The 6,049-nt window shown below is 36.6% G+C and overlaps 1 long non-coding RNA gene across 1 annotated transcript in view; it reads right to left on the bottom strand.

Annotated features, from left to right (window-relative positions):
* LOC106964732 (uncharacterized) overlaps positions 1-3,147 on the bottom strand; it is an 11,618-nt gene extending 8,471 nt beyond the window's left edge. Inside the window, exons 1-2 of the long non-coding RNA XR_001428491.1 lie at positions 3,137-3,147; positions 2,316-2,318 (exon numbers count right to left, since the gene is read on the bottom strand). This is a non-coding gene — a long non-coding RNA (uncharacterized LOC106964732). The remainder of the gene's footprint in view (positions 1-2,315; positions 2,319-3,136) is intronic.
* Between the last annotated feature and the right edge of the window lie 2,902 nt (positions 3,148-6,049).

The raw sequence follows: 6,049 nt of genomic DNA, 5'->3' as shown, positions 1-6,049 counted from the left end.
TATGGAGCCCATTTCTAAACACTGACCAGACGTTAAACCCTCTGTTATCTTAGAACAAGTTATCTTTTGTTTTATTCCAATGTACAAAGGGTTTGTTCTACAGTTATGATGGTAGTTATAAGTAGTCCAGTGTGTTTCACTTCATTTGAGGTAAGACTTAATATCAACGACTCTGTTAGCATAGCATTTGACCTGCAATAACACTAAATTACATCTTTATAATTGTTGCTACTAGTTTCACTTTACTTGAGGTAAAAGTTTATATTAATGACACTGTAATAACACTTAATGACATATTCATAACTGGTGCTACTTGTTCCACTTTAGTTGATGTAAAAGAAATTGTTAATGAGTCTGTTATTAAATCATTTGACAGTGTAATAAAGCTTAATGAAATCTTTATTGCTTGTCATACTTGTTTTGCTTTATTTCAGGGAGTGGAAATATTAATCATTGTTTTGTTAATTTTTTTGCTAATGTAATAATTAAATCATTATGACTAGTATTATGACAAATTTATGTCAGATCATGATTTCTTGGTTAATGACAAGTTGTCATAACGAAGACAATTTTGTCTAGATTAATGTCAAGTTGTCATAACAAAGACATTTTCAATAATGTCAACTTTGTACTAAAAGTGTCATGATTTACCAAATGACACTTTATGACAGTCATAAATATTCATGAAGACTTATTGATGTTCGTAACAGGTGTTATGTCATGTTTATGACAGTGTCATGAAAGTCTTATTCACCCCCCTTCAAATAAAGTGTTACCAAGACGGTTGTCTATGTAGTAATTATCCAATAGGAGGCTTATACTATAACTCAGTTAAATTCAGGTGGCAACTGTTTTTTTGGTCAGGCAGGATATATTAAATGTATAAAGGTGGCATAAATCTTGGCTGGCGCCTGCTAGGCAGCCAATCTAGGAGCGCCATTTATGTAACTAAGAGTAAATCCAAGAGTGGAGCAAAATAACACTTTAGATATTAATTCTGCAGTATTACCCATATGATTTCTATGATATAAAATAATGCCTGTCAAGATTTATTTGATATTTGAGCTATTAATATGAGCTGTTTTAAGTGTTCTTAGAGGTGGTCTGACATGTTCAAAGCTTTTGGCTATTCATGGGCGGCTGTGGTCCCTAACTCCCTCAAACACAGGGGATCCACTGTAATAACATTTTGGAGGACACAAGTATATAATGAACAATGTAGTTAATTAGCACAATATTATTGCACTAAACTGATCACAGGCATGTAATTTAATATGAGCTCAGACTCATTAAATAACTGTTAATGACAATTAAGATATATTAAGTGTGAAATCACAAAGAGTTATTTTCAAAACTCTTATCCAAAGCAGATCTTTCCCTCTATGCTTCAATAATGTTATCAAATATTAAATTAATGTGAAAACTTAAGTAGATCAGAGTGCTTTTAAGTGAAGGGAAATGATTGCGTGTGAAAATAAGAGAGGGAGTGCATATTGGAAGTGGTAGTACAAACAAAAATTCCGAATAGCCTGGCTTTCTCCCTTCAAATAAAAGACGAGTGAGTGGAAGAAGGATGAATAGGAGAAAGCAAAGCAAGAGAGGAGGCCGTGTGCTGCTCTGGCATGCAGTCTGTGAATTACCACAGCAGATGGTGTGTGTGCGTGTGTATGTGTGTGTATCTGAAACACAAAAGCCCAGGAAGTGGCGGGTGAGTGGCATGCTGAGGCTCGAGCCACAAGACCTCTTGTCAATCAAGGCCCTTTACTGCCTGTCTCACTGAGCAGCTGGACACACTGTCTGCTGCCGTCAGTCACAGACCTCAGTACCTGTCTCACTGCGGTTGGCTTCTAACAAGCTGCTTTTACACTTCTTTACCGATCCCATAAGTTTCTTTTGTCCCAAAATGAATTCATGTGGTGAGCTATACCCATCTGGCTCAGCTTGTATCACTCTTTACTACCAAGGAATTAATTAAATCAGTCCCATGTATTTCAGTAGTAACCCAATCAACTTGATGTGAATTATTTTCCTCTCATATTGAGCTCATACAAGAGTGGAAATATGATACACCCCAGTTCCACCCTCATGTCTGGACTACACCTCAACTGGAAGAAACAGTAGCTAAACAAAAATAATCCATAATCCAGACACATTTCTCAGTCTCACATTGGACGATTTTAAAATATTTTTTTGCATAGAACAAGTATTTCAATTCTTTCTCAGAATTGAAATACTCAATCATTACCTGGATTAATTAAACCTGTTTTGAACTCATTACCTGTATAAAAGACACCTGTTACTAAGGTAACCATAACACACTACTCCATCGTGGGTTAAAATCCTACAATGTATTAAAGGTCCCCAGTTCGTGTCCAGCCCCATCTGAATTAAGATGACCATCTGGACTGTCCAGAGGAGGCCTGGAAAGGTCATGAGGTCATATGAGACCAAAACAGAACTCCATTCCAGTGAGTGGAATGAAGTCCACTCACTGGAATGGACTTCAGTCATGCTTAGGGGCTGACTGTCTGTAAAGCAGGAAGGATGACTGCAGTGTACTGAGGAGAGCCTGGGCGGTTCATCTGTTCAGAAACAGAACATTTAGAGGGAACTGGCAACAGGCCATGAAACCTGAGCAATCTGAAGATCAGTATGGAGGAGTGGACCAGGACCACAGGAGACATCTGACCTCTGACCTGGAAACAAAGGGTTCTGGAGCAAATACTAAGCTTTGCTTTCCTATCAAATACTTATTTCATGCCATAAAATCTTAATGAACTACTATAAATTATAGTAAAGTGATTTTTTTAAAAAATTGTTATTATTTTGGATTTTCTCTGGTACTGTTGAGGTATACCTTGGATGATAATCATAGACTTCTCCATTCTTTGGAAGTGGAGTAACTTGAAAAATCAACATTGTGTCATACATTTAAAAAGAATACAAGTTTAATCTATTTCTTAGTATTGTCATTTGTTCTCATTCTGAGATAAGAACACATCATCATCCACAGACAGGGAAGAATCACAAAGAAGCTCCTGGTGGTTTATAATGGTATGCTCTGTCATTTGGAGTCATCTTGGCTATTATTTAAGATGATAAGAGCATTTTGTGGGGTTTTTGCATAGAAATTTACTTTGTAATATTTATGTTTAAGAACCTTATTTGTTTAATTGATAATTTCTACAAGGATTGCTCTTAAACTCTGTCCTTTATGACTATAGATTTAGAAGAAATGGCCTTTAGCAGGAATGATTATTGAGGCTTATTAAGTGTTCTGAGAATTATTCATTGTATTGAAAGTTGTCTTTTTTTTCACAAAAAGAAACCTGTGACATAGAAACAAAGAGAAAAGTTTGTAGCTTATTATACTTAACCATTTGACCCTCTATGAATACTTACAGTGTCATGATGTGTAGTTTTAAACTGGACCCAGATGCAGAGAGGCAGAGGCAGGTTGTAGATGAAGAATGTTTAACACCCAGAACTGATGAAAAATTAGAAAAATCACAGGAGAGACAGGGAACCAGAGCAGAACATAAAACAGATCCAGGAGCAATACACAGAAGGGAAACAGCAGGGAGACAACAGGATTAGATTGGAGAAACCAGCAAAGAGGAACTGAGAATGAATTTTATATATACTGGGGAGGTTGATTACTGAAGAAGGAACAGATGGCTGATTAGAAATGGGTTCCAGGTGTGAAGGGAGGCTGAGGAGAGAGAGAGAGACAGAAAGAAAGAAAATGGCACAGGGGTGAAGGAGAGTACACGGGGGGACTTGGAAATAAATCTAAAATGAACAAATAACTAGACCTAAGAAACATAATTAAACTAGAGTAACAAAGAATAACTAGACATCAGAAATAAACATATTGAACTAGAATCACGAAGGAAGTACTGAACCAAAATAAAACAACAAAACTGATCTAACCAAGGAACACAAAATGATTATACTAGAATGAAATAATCAAAACATCCCAAGATCCCTACAGACAGGTGATGCAGTGATCACTGAGGTACAAAAAAAAAAAGTAAGCAACACATTTTTCTTCTTTTTTTTTTTTTACTTTACAGTCACACAAAGGTAAAAGTGGACAATCCAGTATGAAGAAATCTGCCTGACAGTTGAAAAAGGAAGTGTAGTCTTGCTGGATGGTAGTTGGAAGAACAAATAGCTTGAGGTTTCTTGGCTCACCTCAGAGGGATGTGGTGAGAGCTGAAGGGGCTCAGGAGGAAGGACAGCTTCACTGAAGCCAAAGGAGGCAACCACAATGTACTTATCTTGTACGTCTAACACAGTTTCGTGTAAGTGACTGCAGCTACAATAATGGATATTGCATGTTTATAATCCAATAACACCGATTTAAAAAATTCTCTGACCAGTCAAATGGAAATAAGGTCCTTTAGTTTAACTTTGGCTTAAATGATTCTTTGCTAAATGATTGGAAAGTAGCTGAACTGATTAGTTTATACTGTTTACTAATAGAGTGAATAAAGCAAAAGCTGCTTTATAACTGATAGCACAGTGACTATGTGGTTTAGGGTGAGTGGCTAACAATATTCCAATATGGACTATTCTGTTCAGATATAGTTCTTCTACATTAGATATGGTTCTGACATTAGAAGAATTGTCAGATGTAAAATTCTGACTTTATAATGCATATAATATATCTGGTTGGATGGCCTTGTTTGATGGCTTTTTACTTTATCATCACTACCTAATATTTAATTGTTCATGGTATCATTGGGAGGTTAGGAAAATGGCATTTATTTTCAGGATGACTTTGGCGTTGCAAAGCTACAGCTGGTTCACCACAACAAAGCCTGAAATGAATGCATGACCACTGATGACAGCAGGAAAACAGTTTTCCTGCAACAGTAATTCATTCCCCTGCCATTAGTACACTGAGCAGTATGTACACAAGCATGATTGACAGCTCCAAGACTTTCCTCCAGGCTCTGATTGATTGTTTCTGGACAGGGAGTGGTGTACTTCTGTGGAGGGCAGTGGGACACAGGTTTTTTCAAGAAATTAATAACATGGATGTTTATTTTATTATTATTTCTGGCTCACTTTTCTATACAGCATTGATTTTTATGTTTTTAGCGTTTTTTTGCAGCACTCTCTACAGGTACCACATAAAATGCCTCACAAACTGAAAATGAAAAGAAATTTGAAAAAAAGCACACCAGAGATGGTGAGCTAGACCATCTGCAGGTTTGGTCATGAAAAAAAGTTGTTTGTGTTTTCCCACTGACCTACCGCATGCAAAACTCCTCCATCTTGATGTAAATAATCATAATTTGAAGTTTAACTGGTGCTTGATTATAGTGGGACAACTTTAGTTTTTACATCTTGATCTAAATAAACAGGGAATAAATTTCCCAGCATCAACACATCCATTTACTAATATAATTGAAATGTCTACACTCATCCATGTTTCGTGTTTTCTGTTCCTTGAAGTCTCTGCTCAACTGTCCCTCCTGCTTCTTCACAATGCCTGCAATTGCTTCTTCCACTCACATGTTTGTACTGGTGGCCCCCTCGTGGGCTCTGTTAGACACTCCTTACATTGTCAGCTTTTGGTTGATCAGCTATGAAAGCTAATCTGAATTCTGCTGTGAATCAAATATTTGAAATGTGATGTCACTGTAAATTTTTAGTTTAACTGGGTGTGTATGACAGCTGAGAATTTTTAAGTACTAAATAATTTGATTTGCTAAACGATTCAGGAGAGTTAAGTGTGATTATAAATGTATTAATTCTGGGGAAAAAAGCTTTTGGATGAATAATTGTTTTTCTATTTTACACATAAACAATGAGTCTAAGACCTACGACCTCATTTGTAACTAAGACTACGTTCACACTGCAGCCTGAAGAGACACACTTCAGATTTTTTTTTTGCCTTAGTGCGACCTGTATCTGATCTGTTCATGACAGGCTGGACAACACAGATCGGATTTTTTCGAATGCAATCCAGGCCACTTGGATATGTGTTCCTAAATCCTATATATCTGATCTTTTCAAATGTGACCTGAGTCTGTAC

This window comes from Poecilia latipinna, unplaced genomic scaffold, assembly GCF_001443285.1.
Source record: "Poecilia latipinna isolate Pla-1442-1.1 unplaced genomic scaffold, P_latipinna-1.0 Scaffold1710, whole genome shotgun sequence".
NCBI lineage: Eukaryota > Metazoa > Chordata > Actinopteri > Cyprinodontiformes > Poeciliidae > Poecilia > Poecilia latipinna.
Note: the sequence above shows the minus strand (reverse complement) of the source record. Positions and strands in the feature narration are given on the sequence as shown.